This window comes from Sorex fumeus, unplaced genomic scaffold, assembly GCF_029834395.1.
Source record: "Sorex fumeus unplaced genomic scaffold, SorFum_2.1 ptg000008l, whole genome shotgun sequence".
Classification (NCBI taxonomy): Eukaryota; Metazoa; Chordata; class Mammalia; order Eulipotyphla; family Soricidae; genus Sorex; species Sorex fumeus.
In genome coordinates, this window is record NW_026606065.1 from 60,992,068 (window position 1) to 61,010,209 (window position 18,142).

Genomic DNA, 18,142 nt, shown 5'->3' on the forward strand with positions numbered 1-18,142 from the left:
GGTTATAACTTTGAACACAAACAATAGACACCTAACCCACGCTACTTATAAAGACCAATCCACCATAAATTAACGAATCATCTAAGGCTGGGGAGATAGCAAAGAAGGTAAGATGCTTGCCTTGCATGCAGTGAGTTCTTGTTCTATCCTCAGTACTTCATGTAATCCCCTAAACAAAACCAGGAGTGATTCCTGTGTGCAGATCCAGAAGTAAGCCCAGTGCACTGCTGGATTTGACACCCCCCAAAAAAGAATCATCTATGTAATGCAAAATTGGTGAATTTTAAAAGGCATTATGGAATTAATATCAATAGTATGTAAACTGTTTTAAAAAGAGATCAAAAGTACAAGTGATACAGAAAAAAAATAACAAATTCAAATGTAAGAGATAAAATCCTTTCCTTATGAGAAATCACCAACAAAATGTCAAATAATTACCTAGAAGATATTTATCATTTACTTAATCTATGAATAAATATTATGCAAAGTATATAATTAATGGTTACGAACAAATGAGTGAAATACAGAAATCCATAGAAAAAATTGCAAATTAATTTTACAATGCCAAAAGGCTCTTATTTATGTGAAATTGGGTCTCAGTTTAGTAGTTGCTAAGGAAAGATTAGTAAAACTAGAATGAAATAGTTCATACATATCAGATTTTTAAAAATGTTATTTCACAACGCATTTTTCTACAAAATATTTCAATAAAATTCCTTTTCATTATTGGAACAAAACTTGGTAGAGTCACTTTATGAACAGTTTAGCAATGGGTTAGTGAATAATTTCTATGTCTGTTATGATACTTCCATATAGGCGCTTTGGGAATAATCTTGGTTGACAATAGTATTGTGGATTTTAGCATAACTCAGTTGGAAAGATGTCTGTACCAATTTATACAGTCATCCTTATATTGCTTATTTTGTTCACTTAACATATTAAACAACACTAAACATATTAAACGGAATTAGCATGTTAAACAACAACTGTATAGGGGCTATTGTTGAAGAATCTGAAGCAAGAGCAAAAAACAACAACAAAAATTCTGTACAAATAAAACTTTAACTGAGTGAGTTACTTACATCACTGTCACTGTCACTGTCACTGCCCTCCTTTTCTTCATTGATTTGCATGAGCGGGCCCAGTAACATTGTGAGACTTGTTACTGTGTTTGGCATATCAAATACATCAGGAGTAGCTTGCCAGGCTTTGCCGTGCAGGCGAGATACTCTTGGTAAGCTTGCCGGGCTTTCCAAGAGGGTTGGAGAAATCAAAGGCAGAGGAATTGAACTCTGCTCGGCCGACCTGGCCTTGTGCTAAGCAAACTCCCTAGCCGCTGTGCTAGATTACATAATGAACAAAAAGAAATCAATTAAATTATTTAGTACAGTAGCATATGCATTTGTTAACAATATTTATGCATATATATGTTCAATAAAGTTCAATAAGCAGGAAGGAGAGATGGAGAGTGTAGAGGGAAAGTTGTGATTAAAAAAAATTGAATATCCATGAGATGGACCATTACAAACCTCTTCATGATTGGATTCCAGTCATACAATATTCCAATACCCATCCCTTTGTCAGTATACATTTCCCACCATTCCCTATTACCCCCCTTTCCCATTTCCCCAGCCTGCCTCTATGGCAGACACTTTCCTTCATTCTGTCTTTTCTTTGGTGCATTACGATTTTCACCACAGCCATTAAGAATTCATCGTGTTTATTCAGGGTGTTCAGTATTTTTATTGGGCTGGTAAGGCCGTAGTAGCTTTCTTAACTGGTTGGCAACTTTTGTGTGTGGACGTGGCTTCTGAGGCTTCAAGAAGTACAGAGAGGTGGGAGAGAATAACCCATCCTGACCCCTAGAGAGCCTGGATTTTTCAGTTACAAAACACACACAAACCTGAATTTTCAACAAATTATGTCTTGGTGAGGTCTGTCCTGATGAGTACGGCCAAGCATATTGTGGTGATTTTGAACTGTGGAAGCAAGCGGCTGTTGGGGACTCTGCTTGAGCAGGTACCACGTTGACTTACCACCCCTGCCTCTACCCCAATTTCTCCCAATCTGTTCAGTTTTGCACGGGTCTGAGATAAACTGTTTTTTTTTTTATCTCTTTCAAAATTTATTTATGTATTTCTAAAGCATGGCTGGTAGAAGAGCTTACATGGTGCCTCTGGAGTTGGTTTCTGGGAGTGTCTGCATGCGCTTTCAGGAGTAAAGGAGAGTGGGGGAAGGTAGCCCATCACAACTCTGAGAAAGCCTAGAGATTTCAGTCACAAAACCTACAGATCCAAATTTTTAACAGGTTAATATCTTGGTGCAGTCCGTCCTGAGACAGTGGAGACCTGCAAGGAGCATGGTGATAATTTTAGATTGTGGGAGCAAGGGGCTGTCAGGGGCTCTGCTTGAGCAGGCATCAGGCTGACCCACCCTTTTCCAATTTATCCTGTGTTCAACCTTGCATGGGCCCTGGATTAGTTGTAGCTTTTGATTTCTTCCAATGTCTATTAATGGCTTCTTGAAATAAGGCTGATAAGTGATCTTGTATAGCTGAGCCAAAGGTCGTTTGTGGTCATGACTCCCACATACCTATACCTAAATTTTGGCTGTTTAATTTCTTGAGAAACTTGGTACCAAGTTGTTGGGGTCCAACCAAAGGCACTGACTTGTCCCTCAAGTGCAAGTTGACCTGCTGTCAGCACTACATCCCCAAGTTGCTATCTTAAATATTCACAGATCACAAATCACAAATCATCCTGTTATTCATCGATTGCCTCAAGCAGGCCCCAGTAACGTCTCCTTCATCCTAGCCCTGAGATTATATTCAAGGCTCTTTAGGAGAATAAGACCCATCAGTTACTGGTATTAGGCATATTGGGTACGCCACGGAGAGTTTGCCAGACTCTGCCATGTGGGCAGGCTAGTTTGTCCAAAGTAGGAATGCGATGTCATAATTGCAGCCGCGTGGTTCCAGGAGCTGGTTTTTATAGTCTCTGAGTCTTGGCCGCTGATGGGATTACACGGCGCCAGGGGGCCAGTTGGTGGGTGTGACCCCTGCCTACTGGAATTTGGAGGGTCTGGGTGGAGGATGCTCAGCCCCAATCCGAGTAGGCTTGGAGATCTTGGCCCCGGAACCCGCGTGGCTTTGTCCCTCTGCCAGTACCTTCATGTGTGCGGAGAGTGGTCTCAGCATGGTGGTGGCTGGTCCTCTTAAATATTACTTGCTAGTTAAAAATACAGAATGAGAAAAAATATACATGACTAATCATGCAGTCTGGAAGATTTTCCAGTTTTGTGGTTATATTCTATGGTTCTGACTGAATAAAACTTCCTAACTGGAAAACAAAAAAACTTTCAAGCTGGAAGTGGTTGTTTGCATGAAGAATACTTAGTTAAGTTGGAGGTAAAGTATTTAGTTTGCTCAATTATTGCAGGAAGAATGTTGTAGTATCCCTGCAAATAGCTGGCACTGGTTGAAATAGAAGTTTTTGCAATGTTAATGGCCTGGCTAACAGAAACAGTTAAGCAACCTAGGAGATTGCCTTGAGATAAATGGATATTGGCTACAGATTCTGGATTCCAGCGTCAAAAGACACTTATGCACAGCTTTGCCAGATGCCATTCTGCTGAATTTGAACAAATTCCCCAGTGTTTGAGTTATCAATAATCCATAGGGACTGTGAGAATTAAATAGAACAGCATTTATCTATAGATGTCTTGCTTCAGACCCTGCCATGTGGTTGTTTTACTCACTATTTGGGTGTTTAAGATTGCTGAACTTTCCTGGCAAATGCCAGGGGAGGAAGAAGAGCAGACTTTTAAAAATCCAGGGAATTTGTTTACAGCAAGAGTGATTCTAGATACATTCTTCAGTGTGGAGGTCTCTTCTCTATGAAATGCTGCCTGTTTCTTGGTTTGCAAGAGAAATAAAAAGAAGTCTCTGCTCTAGGAAATTCTGCTCATTTCTTGTTTTGCAAAGAGAAAAGGCTATAAAGGATAAATATCATTAAGATGTTAACTATTGAGTTTAAAGATTAAGACTACTATAAAGAGAGTAGTAAGATAAATTTAGTTTGATAGTATATCTTTCTTCATTTTACTTTTATTTTCCTTTAGAGACTTTATGTTACTGATTTGAAGTTCAGGAAGAAAAAAATATGTAAATTATAAGACAACATTTTGACATGAAATAGAGATGGCAAGTAAAGGACCCAGTATACGATTCTCAAACTTATTATTAAACCAATAGGTAAATAAGCTAGACATTATTAAATACCTCTCAAATGCTATCCGACTCAATAGTTAACTTCCCTATTACATATATATTATTACTATTACACTATTGCAGGTAAGAGAAAATAAACAAAAGTCATACAATTTTCCAAGGGTTTTCCAAGAGTAATATGGTAGACAGGTATTTCAACTGAATCTTTCGAAACTGTATTTATGTGCTATCTCTCTGTCAGTTTCAAACAAGCCAAGTCAAAATTTTGAAAGATCGTATATTTCCAATTTCTGTATATCTATAATTTTAGAAATCCTTCAAAATGGTTGACTATATTCTCTTTTGAATCTTGCCATCAGAAATATGTACTATGTGTGTTTCTCATGACAATAAGGAATTGTTAAACTGGGTTTCCAAATATTGTGTGTGTGGGGTCCCTGGAGGTTCTTAAGGCTTGGTAAGTTTTAATTGATTAATTAATTAATTAAAATCATTTATTTATTTATATTCGGCTTGGGGGCCACGCCCTTTGGTACTTAAGGCTTACTTCTGGTCCTGCCCTCAGGGAATACCGGTAGGGTTCAGGGAGCATATTCATTGCTGGGGATTGAACCCAGGTAGATCACTTGTAAAATAAGTGCTCGTCCACTATACTATTTCTTTATCCCCTGATTTGGTAAATTTTGGAAACAGTGATTTAATTCAAAAGCACTATTTATGTTAACTAACAAGTAGGAATTAAAACAGAGTTTCTTAATATTTAACTTTTAAAAGTACTCACTTTGGGAAATTATACAAAATCACAAGTGAAATATGTTTATGTTGTCTACTCTGTATATCAGAGTTAATTTAAGAGACAGTAGTTACTTCAAAGAGCACAGCATATAGTTAATGGTTACATAGCTGATCACACATGCATACACATACACACAGAGGGAAGCAGAGCCATAGCCAGAGACTAAAGTACATAATTTATTGTGCTTCAAATCTAATTCTTTTGGTCAGTTTGTTTGTGATTAAACCTTTGTGCTTTAAAGAAGCTTACCTAGAAAATCAGTTGAATAATTTTATTGGGATTTAATTTTGTGTCTGCTATTTTCATTGGTGTCTTCTTAATCCTTTTCAATACATCATTTAGACATTTCCTGTGACTCATCAGTTGTGACATTTTACTTCTCTGAAATATACATACTGAGGCCTTTTTTTCTGTTTTCTTTTTGGTTTGAATTTATTAAGCTTGAAACACTTTTTTGTTTATTGCCTTAATAGTCAGGGTTTCCAATCTATATCATTAATCTGTTTGCTAACTTTTAAGTATTTTATTCACAAATAAAGTTATTTTTATTCATGAAACAATTTTTTTAAAAAAATAAAGCCATCACCAGCATCTCATTGGGTAGGAGATGCTGCTAAGCTTCTTAAAGGATGTGTTTCTGGAACAGAAGTGCAAATTGAATGATTTAGTCTGAAAACAAATTGGATTCCAACTGTCTTTTGGGAAAAATAGGAACATTTATCTACCCTTATAGTATTTTGGACTTTATGTATTCATGTATTTTGAACTGAATATCAAATCCAGGGGCAAACACTTGCAAGACAAACACTCTACCACCAAACCAAAACACTTGCAAGACAAACACTCTACCACCAAACCAAAACACTTGCAAGACAAACACTCTACCACCAAACCAAAACACTTGCAAGACAAACACTCTACCACCAAACCAAAACACTTGCAAGACAAACACTCTACCACCAAACCAAAACACTTGCTAGACAAACACTCTACCACCAAACCAAATCCCCAACTGTTTGTTATCTTGATGCAGGAAGATCAGTACATCAATAGTATCACTAAGATATTTATATTTTTCCTATTCTCTTATTGTCTGTTTGACTTTTATTTTATTTTATTTTTTTTACTCTCAGAGAGCCTGGCAAGCTACCTAGAGTATCTCACCCACATGGCAAAGCCTGGCAAGCTACATGTGATGTAACCGATGTGCCCAACACAGTAACAACAAGTCTCACATTGGAGACATTTCTGGGCCTGCTTGAGCAAATGGATGAACAATGGGAGGACAGTGCTCCAGTGCAGTGCTACTATTGTGTTGGAATTTGGGCTCCATGCTGCAGTGAGCAGGGGTTATGGGTTAGAATGAACTGTGGTGATACTTGGATGCCATTAGTATCCGGGATTTAACTAGGCTCAACTTCCTGTAAGGCAAGTGTCTTCTCTCTAGTTACTGTAGTTTTCTTTTCTATATTCCCTCATCTAGCATGAGCATTATTCTAATACAGTTCTCCTCATTTTTCACACAATTGATATATGCAATATTTGGAACAGTTTCCTTTCTAAGCAGAAGTTCATAAAAGCAAAACTTTTCTGCAAGTACAGAATGCAGGCCCTGATTTTTGTTGACTCATTTTATCAGTCTAATCCTCAGTCAGAGGCAGTGACCAAGGTAAAACTCTATGAATGAGTCTTACAAGAATTTATTTTCTGGAAACTAACACAGTATCTAACTGGCTGGCCTTAAAGAACTTGCAATACACATACAGAAACACAAACACACATGCACATGCACATGTATATCTGCAGTAGAGTTAGATGCCACATACAATACTGATGTCAATAAGTAAATACAGAAGGGATAGTGGAGGAATTTTTGTGAAGACAAAAAAAACTACTAGATATTTCCCTGATTTTATAAATATATGGCCTCTATAATATATACTACTTCCATGTTATAAATTAAGAAACATGCTGTATTTTTATTTATTTGGGGGGTTTGGGCTATAGCCAGTGTTGCTCAGAGAATACTCCTGGCTTTGCACTCAGGGATCACTTTTGGTGGTGCTTGGAGGCCCAAATTGTGTGCTGAGGATGAACTTGTGTCAGCTCTGTGCAAATCAAGCACCTTACTCTCTGTACTACTTGCCATCCTCTAGAAATGTTTTAACCAAATAAATGCATAATAAGTAGAAAAGAAATATAACAAAGATACATCTGTACTTGATGAAGGTACAGTGATTGAAACCAACATTTACACTCTCTGTAGAGACAATTTGAAAATATGCATCTTTAGTGTTAATAATAATCATGTCGACTTAATAAAAAATTCCACTCAATTTCCAAATTTCCAAAGACATGAGTGATGATGTGGACATGGGATTATTTGCATGTGTATATGTTTTATTATAAAAAGTTTATAATATGACAGCCTAATTGAGCTATAAATTCGAGTTATTTACAAATTATTGAATAATATCTGGCTATCCTGGCTAATGAAGCTTTTTCAGGTTAAGTGAATAAAGCAGGTTTAAAATAGGTAGGTGTATCACATATTTGTAGAAAAATATTAAAGCAATATTCATGTTATTTTATAAAATGTTAATAACAATTTAAAACAAGAGAAAAATAAAATATCAAAGGAGCAGCTTTTTGCTATGTTGATAAAATATTAATATAGATGTTTAGAGAGTACCTGTAGTTTATGAGAGTATGAGCATGGTAATTTTGTATAATTTTCCTTTTGGAAATATTCTTTACATATATTATCTTCAGGAAAGTGTTTTCCTAAAAGTTCTTATATAAAGAAGACATTTAGTCTAAATATTTGTATTGATAAGGTCTATACTCTATGGGATGAAAAATTGTTTTAACAGTTATTATATAACAGTTATGGAGACACAGAAGAGTGTTACACTTACACGCCTTGGGAGGAAAGTCAGTATGAATTAAAGCAAAACTTGACTTAAACATAAGTGCTATTCTACCAATAAAGATTTGATGCAGCTGCATATAATAGAAAATAAGAATAACTTGAAATATATTTAAGATTTCTTTAAGCATAAATAAGATCTTGAGATGGGTGGACAAGGTTTCTGGATTTCTGCATGGTGTGCTCAGAGGGAGATATGCTATAATATCCTGGCATATGGCTTTTGTTCTCATTCACATTGCTGATCCTAGAGCACCGTTAGAAATCTAGACTATATTCTTTTTTGGGCGGGTGAGAAGTGTCGGTGGCGGTGTCTTTTCTAGTGATACTCAGGAACTCTTCTGCTTCAAGCTCATTGTTTTGGGCACTACACAGTGTCAAGAATTTAACCCAGGCCTCCTGCATGGAAAGCATGTGCTCCAGTTTGTTTATTTCGCTCCACCCTTTCGAATGCACTCTTTCATTTCAGGCACTCAGAAGCACTTAGGAAGGAAATGGATGCATTGGATTGCCAAAATAAAGCATTTTTGACACACTTGAGATTTTCTACTGTTACCCTTTGGCCCAAATATAGGCGCCTTGCAATAGTTACATGCAAAAGACCATGGCAGGGCTTGTCTTTCTTTGTATGGTAGTGATGTTCTAGCCAAAAATAGTACTATTACCAAAGTGGAAAATGGGAATGTCGGGCTAGGCATTAGTCTGAATAATCTTGTTTCTAACATCAAAGCTTGTGATAATGTTTTTCTTTCTTAATGCAATTTCTGTTTAACCAAACCAGTTTATTAAGTTCATTTTAATGATATAATCCCATTTTCCGTGTTGAAATTGGATATTCTGTTACTTCAGCCCTAGGTAAAATTGAATTATATTCAATGACACAGCAGTCATTAAAAATGAACTTGACAGAAATAAATATAAATTTTGACATTCAATAATACTCTATACTTCAAGAATGCTGCACTATGAAGTAAATAAAAACTGTGTAATGGTGAAGGAGTGGTAATTGGTAGGTAAACACTCTATAATGTCAAAGAAAGTATCCTACTTTAGCAAGAGCTACAGTAGTGATTATTTTACACTTAACGATTTTTATTTAATATTTATAGAATTTTTGGTTTGTTCCTATTTTGTTTTTAAATTTACTTGTATCATTTAATATAATAGATATGAAATTTTCTGAACATTCTCGATGAACATTGACATTTCTCATTTTTGTCAGGAGTTATATACTTTAGTTTCAATTAGGTTTATTTTGTTTCTTCCATTGTGCTTGACACTGTTCATGAAATGTCTGCCATGAGTGATACTTTTGAAGAGAAGAGACTTTTGCATTTTTACTAGGTGCTATGAATGATTGCAAACTACAATGTCAGCCAGTCAACTTTGGGCTATGATAGGGCATGAGAAAATGAACAAAGACAACCAGGTTGCCCCTCTAGGGATTGTGAATTATAAAATAAAGATGGATGACTGAGGACATTGGGAATAAAAACAAAAAGAAAATTCACCTCCTGAGAGAAGGAGAAGGACAGTTCTCTGGGGCCATGTGAAAGTTAAAGCTGAGCAGGACAAGAATAAAGGAATACAAGGAGTCAAGTAAACACGTGCTAGAGGGAAAAAAAAAACAAAGGCTGCATGCTGAGAGAAGTAGAGCCCATGCAGTCATTAAGACCATGGATGTGTACTTTCAGAGAGTTAAATGGCCTATGGAACTGCTTTGATTCTAGTCTGCCACCAGCCCTGCAGCTTTAGAAAAAAGGTTATGCGCTTACCATGGGAAGAACAAAACTAGAACACAGAAATGTGAGATTGTTTAGATTAATTTATGTTAAATGAGCCATAGCTATATAGCGGGTCATTAATTTAGAAATATTAATAATATCCATTACCATTTGACATAAAATAAAGCATATTTATCTGAGTGAAGTTATGTGTAATTACCTCTTTCAGGACACTCTCCCCTCTTTTAGATATTCTCTTTAAGTAAATTCTGTGTGAATGCTGTTATAGAAATAAAATGTGAACTACAAATGCAAAACACATATATAGCTTAAAAGTGCTTATAGACATATTACAAAAGTAAAAAGACATAAACACAAATTAATTTAAATTCCTTAGATAATTGATTTTTAGAATATACTTTATGTAATTCTAAGTGACTAAACTATTATCACAATGAGCCAAATGACATCTCTCTCTCCTAAACTTTCTCTCTCCTAAACTTTCCTTACATTTTTAGATTCTGTAAATGTTAGACTAGGACAGAGTTTATTTTAAAAGCATGTCTATGTCATTAAAACTATGCTAATTCCCACTTTTGTGTGAAGGAGAAAATTTTTCATTATGAATAGAATAAAAAGTTAACATTTGCTGCAGGAGAGGGGACATAGAAATAAGAGAAAGGAAGGACACCCCAAGGTACCCCAGGTTATGATAAACATTAATATTATAAGATGTAATGTATAAAGTATAAAATGTATTATTTATTTCAGTATGGAAAACACGGTTAAATGCAGATCTCATTTTAAAAAAATAGCAGAACATTAAAGTAGCAAATTCTGAATCCAGAAAGCCTCGAGATAGAGATTTGATATAAAGATTACAAATATCTTACCTATTTGTTTGTGGTTTTCCACATAGATTAGAAGCTTATAATAAAGAACTACAGGTATCTGGTAAAATATTCAGATAGCACCTAGATGCTGTTAATTGTTGAGGTCCATAGGCAGTTCTTTAATCCTAAACTGATTACAACATGATTTAATTTATTAAAATAAGTTAATGTGCAACTGAAATCAGTTTATAACTTATGTATCATGTTTAATGATGAAGTGCTACATTTATAATTTTTTCAGATAGATTTAATTTATTTTAATTTGGGGGGTGGATCTTGATTTATATAAGGATTAATAAATCATTTCAGGTATACAGTTTTCCACACCACCACCAGTGTGTCACCATCCCCCAACCAATGTTTCAGGGTTCCATCCCACCATCTTTCCCCCTATTGAACTTAATTCTGTAAATTAACTCTCAGAATGTATGGCTATTTGTTTTCATCTGGGTCTCTCTATAGCCCATATTTGAAAGAGAACTTTCTATATTGGCCTCTCTTCTTCTGACCGAATTTATTATTCATCCACGTGGCAGTGAATTTCACCTTCATCCTTTTAGATGACTGAGTAGTATGTAGTGTCATTTTCTGCACTTCTGATCATGGGCACTTCAGTTGTTGCCCATTTTGAGTAGTTGTATAATGAATATAGGAATGCAAATGTCATTTTTAAATAGTGACATTTTCTTCAGGGCCCTCAATGTACATGCCAACAAGTGAAATTAATGGGTCATATAGAAGATAAATATTTTGAGCACACTCCATACTGTTTTCCATAGAAACTAAGAAAGACAATTCTACCAACAGTGAATATAGATCCTTTTCCCCCTATATTCCTGACAACACTCATTGTTTTCACTCCTTTTGACGTGTGCCAGTCTCACTGGTGTGAGGAAACTCCTCACTATTGTTTATGCTTGCATGTCTCTGATTATATGTAGTGAAGAGTACGTTTTTATATATTGAAATAAAAAAAATCAAATGCCCAGGAACCTTTCTTGAAGTGTATATTTTCATACATTATCTCACTTTTGTGTGTTATTTAATTTATTATATTTTACAAGGCCAAAATTAATTCATGTTAAACTGGAGATTGTATAAGATAATATATACTTTTAAGTTTTTCTTCCCATGTGCTTTTTTCCCCCTGCCAAAGAGAAATATAAGTGCTGAGTTAATATGCTCTTTAGAGCTCAAGCCCCTACTAATTATAATTTCCTACGCTAATTTTTAATTCCTTTGTAATATCAGTAACAGTTTTAACACCTTGTCAGGCATTCAGGAATTTCCATCTGTGCAGCATAGTGTATTCGTGAAATAAACCCATCTGTACAGCTGATTAAAAGTTGGATTAAATCCATGTTTTGATTTTTCCCTGAAAGAGGCAAATCCTAGTTCAGTTGTTTCCATTGAGGGCAGTGACTGACATGTACAGAGGTATTAGGACCAAAAGTCATCCTCTGTTTGAAAATTTTATTAGCTAATTTTCAGTTAATCCTAATTTAAATAAAATGAACAAATGTCTAACATAGTGGGATAATACTTGACCCAATTAGAAAAAGATTTATTTTAATGATTGTTTTATAGATAAAGACATTTCTATAACAAGTTACATCCACTTTTATGCTACATACTGTAATCTGGTTCATTTAATTAGTTATTTGTGGGGAAGAACAATTTCCCCACAAAATACCTAGTTCTCCATTATTTTTTACTGTGGCTTAACATTCCACAACTATATCTATTTGCCATAGCTTCATTAAAGGCTTTATTCATTTTTATAACTGCAGATAATATAGTGAAAATCACTATTAGGTCAGTCAGAAAGTTTTTTAAATATTATAATACGTGGTTGATGCTGTTCTGCATACAAGGCATAAAGCACTAGACTAAATACAAACTAGTGATGTTTTTGTAGAATTTACTTTCTATTGTAAGAAATATCTAAGAAATAAATTGTGTATATAGGTATTTTATATGCAGCCATAGCAGCATGCAGTGCCTTAACCTCTGAGCTGCATCTCTGGTCAATAGCACAGTGGGTAGGGTGTTTGCCTTGCAGGAGGCCAACCCAGGTGTGATTCCTCCACCCCTCTCAGAGAGACAAGCTATTGAGAGTATCCTGCCCTCAGGGGCAGAGCCTGGCAAGCTCCCCATGGGTATTTGATATGCCAAGTACAGTAACAATAAAAGGTCTCTTTCTCCTGACCCTAAAAGAGTCTCCAATCATTGAGAAAAGACAAGTAAGAAGACATTGCTAAAATCTCAGGACTGGGAGGAATAGAGATGTTACTGACTCCTGCTCCGTAAATTGAAGATCATTGGGATGACAGTGATACAGTGATACAGTGATAATTCTATGTGCTATTAGAAACTTAGCCTTCCAAGCAATTCAGGGTGTGACTCTAGAGGCATGCAGCACTGCTGGAGTGGCCCAAATAATCTCTAGCTCGGCAAGACCCTTACAGCAACCCATCCTCAGATCACTGGACAACTCATGTGGCTGAATATCATAGGAAATAAACCCTCGAATCCCTCGAATCCCACCAACCTCAGCAAAGGATAAACAAACAAAACAACAAATAGCTCTCTAGTAAAGTCCCAGGAAAGAAACCCATTGTGTGAATCACGGACAACTTTTTTTTTTCCCATTGATCACTTTATATATAAGAAGATGTTGCGTGGCCGCCTGAGTGGCCGCGCGGTTTGCAGTGAGAGTCCTGGTTCCTGCATAAGCGAGCTATGCTTGTAGAGGCTCATGGTCACTGGGGTTCCCTCTGTGTGATGGAGCAAATGCAGGAGGCAGAAATGATCCTGGGTGAGCAATCTGGATCAGTGCTCTTCAACACCCTGGATCATCTATAGAAACATGAATCTTATTCCTATGTATAAAACCTTTTTCCTGAAGAAGCATAGTTTACAAAATAAAATTTCAGATAAGAGTTTTATCCCTGGACAACACTTTTTTGTTGTTGTTGCTTTTCGGGTCACACTCAGCGGATCAAACCCAGGTTGGCCACGTGCAAGGCAAATGCTCTACCCGCTGTGCTATAGCTCCATCCTCCCTGGACAACATTTCTCACTGGCAAAATTCTCAAAGAGAATGAACACATAGAAAACAGTGTCACTGCGGAATAGAACTGTGAAAATTCCATAGAGAAAGAGATCTGGAATCAACACTAAATTAAAAAGAAACTGCATAGTAGCTCTCTGGCACACAAATACTTTAAAACTATGGTATTATCTTAAAAATAACTTGTAAAGGAACCAAAGGTAAATGCAAAAGAGTAGCTTAAATTCTAAAATGTTAAAGCTCGTATTCAGAAAGCACTCTAACATAAAGAAAAAATAAGGAAACTAAACATAAGTTTCTTAATTGATACTTTAAATGAGGTAAAGTCTGCATTTCAGGAAAGGTAGTTAATTTTTTTAAAGTCAGAGAGTCAGACAGAAGCTCTAGTTATAGTATATTTTATTAAAAACAAGCAAAGCAAAAACCCAAAAGAGCAATGGCCTATGTAGGAGTTTGCTCACAAAGGTATTTATCTCTGTGAATCTCAGTCTTATCATTAGCATACAAGGTATGCGTACATCAAATAATTAATAGATGTGCTCATTTATTTACTTTTTAAATCCTGCTTAGTAGTGCTCAGGGAACTCAGGGGGTACTCTAATAGATACCCAGGACCACCAGGCAGCTCTCAATTGAATACACTACTACAGGCATCACTCTGAACCCAGACATGCAAAAGTCACATGTGAGACTAAAGTCTCTGTGAGACTAATGAGATAATATTCATCTGTAACATAATGACAAAAGTTAACTTCTATGGGGGGTAAAATGTATAAGCCTAGACTGGTTACTAAAGAAATATTTTAATAGCTTCTAAAGAAGATGCTTCTGGGACAAAAATAATATTCCTTAGTTGGTTTAGGCTGCTCTAACAGAACTTCTTATAAAGTGAATGGCTTATAAACAATTTGATTTATTTCTCATGATTCTAAAGGCTGGCGTTAAGATTAAGAGGCTGGTGATGATAGCATATGGGTGTTGATGATTGGCTTAACGCATTCTGCCGTATTCTTATAAGTTGGCCAAGTCAACCAAGTTCTCTGTAGTCCCTTTTGATAAGTGTACTCATTTTTGCGGGACAACCCAGCCATCTATCACATCTACCTCCTGCCCCCCGTGCCTGGCTGTCCTTCCCGGACCCCTTGGAGGGGGACAGGTTGAGTTTCCCTTCCTGCCCTGAGCAAAGCTCCGGCAGCCGAAGACCTCCAGAACCAGCCACAACCATGCTGAGACTACTCTCCACACGCATAAAGGTACTGGCAGAGGAACAAAGGCATGCGGGTCCTGGGGCTGAGATCTCCAAGCCTGCTCGGATTTGGGCTGAGCATCCTCCACCCAGATCCTTCTTCTTCCAGTAGGCAGAGGTCACACCCACCAACTGGCCCCCTGGAACCGTGTAATCCCATCAACGGCCAAGAACCAAAGACTATAAAACCCAGCTCCTGGACATCTTATTATCTCATTCTTACTTTGGACAACCTGGCAGGCTGTAACCTGCCCACACAGCAGAGTCTGGCAAACTCCCCGTGGCGTACCCAATATGCTAAATACCAGTAACAATGATGGGTCTCATTCTCCTAACCCTGAACGAGCCTTGAATGTGGGACTTTTTAAAATCTCAGGGCTAAGACAAGTAGACGTTACTGGGGCCTGCTCTAGGCAATCGACAAACAACAGTATGATCGTGATCGTGATTACTTGAATAATTGAGATAATTTTAAAGGAGTTTGATAATGTCTTTTCAGTGACTAAATTGAGCAAAAGCCTAAACAATTGGAATGTGATAGAGACATGAAATAAAAATCACAAACATGCAATATGAGAAAACTGTGAACTGTGTTGTAGCATAAAATTCCATGCTTTTGGAAAGTACTGAATTATTACACACAAAGGGGGCACTCTCCTAATATCCAATACCTTTGAATTAGAGACCATTTTGTTCTGGGTTTCTCAGGGTACTCCCATGTTAAAAAAGCTCAATTATTAACAAAGAGAGTCATAGCTGACTTCCAAAATGGTACCATTTTAGACTATAAATTATTAATTCTCCTTGAATATGAATGTAACAGAAGGCATATTGAAAATGTGAAAAAATTAATTTTACTACATTCATGTACTGCTATCTGAGACACTGATAAATCTCCTTATTCCACTCTCCAAAAGTCATCATTTTTTTAGAAAAGCAAACAAATGTTATGTCATTTTGAAAGAAATACTTTGTTCATAATTTATAAATCAAAGCAGCTCAGGTGAAAAGGCTCTTCTTTTTATAAAGCATTAGCAGTAATCAGCATAAAAGATAGGAACATAATCATCATGCTGATAGAATCTGGTAATTATAAAAGATTTCAATGTCATATACTTAGAAAATAATATCCAAATTAAATCAAGTGGGGAAACGTAACAAGCTAGTTGACACAGTAAAAATGGAAAATGTTCCCATGTAACCAAGTACTCAAACTGGAGTAGATAAAACTGTTTGATTGAAGATGTGTGAATATGAACATTGACTACAAAGTTAAGAGGGTGTGGTGTAGGTGTAATTATACACAATAGAATTACTGCCCACTGTGTACTGATTTCAGTGGAATATAGGCCGCTTTAATTCTTAGGTGATAATAACAATACGTCATTTTGGGGATAGCAAATTGCCTCCAGGGAAATAGACGAAAACTCTGGGGCTAAACAATGCCCCAGTGTTGGTACCTTGATGAAGCACAATAAGTACATAGACTTCTTTTATAGAACAAATGAGACTAAAATAAAAACATAGACATGTTTGGAGCAATATCCTCATCTGTGCATTTTAGATGCTTTGGGATTATATTAATATCTTTTGAAATTTGCTGGTTAATCTTCTCCAGAGTGAAAATATAGTGGATGGGCAGGAAAGAGAAGTGGCTCCATTCTTTATCCTTCCTTTCTTATGCACAATGATGAACCATCTGTTTGTAAGCTGCCTTCTTCCTCTCCTCACAGAAGCAGACGGTGATTCACAGGGGGACAATACAATTTCAAGGTGTTTTTTTTATTCCTCTAGGTAAAGATGGGTGAGTCAGACACTGGCTCTCATAATAGCAAGTCCGTCACTTGTTCTTCAGTCCCTTCTGATTATAACTAAAGTGACTCAGAAACACTCATACTCTAACTGAAGCAGACCATGATGAATTTATTTAAGCGTATTATTTTCCTCAGAGCAAATGTTAATTTAAGAAATCAGAGGAGGGGGCTGGTGTGATAGTACTGCGGGTAGGGTGTTTGCCTTGCACACGGCCGTCCTGGGTTCGATTCCCAGCACCCCATATGACACACCTCGAGCCTCGCCAGAAGTAATTCCTGAGTGCAAAGCCAGGAGTGACCCCTGTGCATCTCAGGGTGTGACCCATAAAGAAAAAAATCAGAGGTATGGGGCACTTATTCAGTCTATCTTTTGTAGTCTAATATGGTAGCTAATAACTACACATGGTGGCTTAGATTTGCATTAAAGAAAATTCAGGGGCTAGAGTGATAGCACAGTGGGTAGGACGTTTGCCTGACCCGGGTTCAATTCCCAGCATTCCATGTGGTCCCCTGAGCACCGCCAGGAGTAATTCCTAAGTGCATGAGCCAGGAGTAACACAAAAAGGAAAAAAAAAGAAAATTCAATCAAAATAAAAAATCAGTTTCTTACATACTCTACAAATACTTCAAGAGGTTGATCACCGCGTGTGGTTTGAGGTTACCATATATATTCGATCACCAGGAGATAAAGAGTTTCATCACAAAGAAAAGTTCAGTTGGAAAACACTGACCAAGCACAACATATTCTTGGCCTTTTTATTCGTTGTGCTGGAAACAGGCAAACATGAGGGACTCAACAGCTGGTTCACTTAAGAGTAGTCATGTGGTTGAATTGATACTTCAGATTACCACAGAAAGTGATATTCTGCAACATCAATCTAAACTTAAGAGAGTTTCTGGCGTTCTTCTGTAATCAACTAAATTTAAATGACTAAAACAATTTTTGTGAGACAGTTTCTTTTCACCTCCCTGGATTATTTAACACAGAACAATGTGAATCAATTATATACTGTAGGAAAATAGTTATGACAAATAATTGTGGTATAAATATTGATAATTTGATGGCATTGGAGTGTTTTATATTGTACTGCTTTGTTAGAATACTGTCATTTTATGACCAATCAAAATAAAATATTGGTCTTTATAAAGACCTCCCTATGTTGACCTCCCTATTTTTGGTGATTTTTAGAAATACCATTATTTGAAACGAGGATATTGTTATTATGGGCAATATATTTTTATATAATAAAATATTAAAAATAAAATATTTCTAGCAGTGTTTTGTTAGGGTTAATTTAAGTGAGTGATCCAACAATAGTCTATATAAAAGAGTAATGCATAACATGCGTAGACTTGGTTTACCAAGTATTAAAACTACCTTGCAAAAATTACTTTATGAATGAATAAAAATAACTTTATGATGCAGGAATAAATTAGGA

The 18,142-nt window shown here is 36.3% G+C and overlaps 1 protein-coding gene across 8 annotated transcripts in view; it reads left to right on the plus strand.

The window, feature by feature from the left end:
• The window catches only part of PCDH9 (protocadherin 9), a 1,028,937-nt gene that overhangs the window by 498,759 nt on the left and 512,036 nt on the right, over nt 1-18,142 (plus strand). The gene's annotated exons all lie outside the window — the stretch shown is intronic.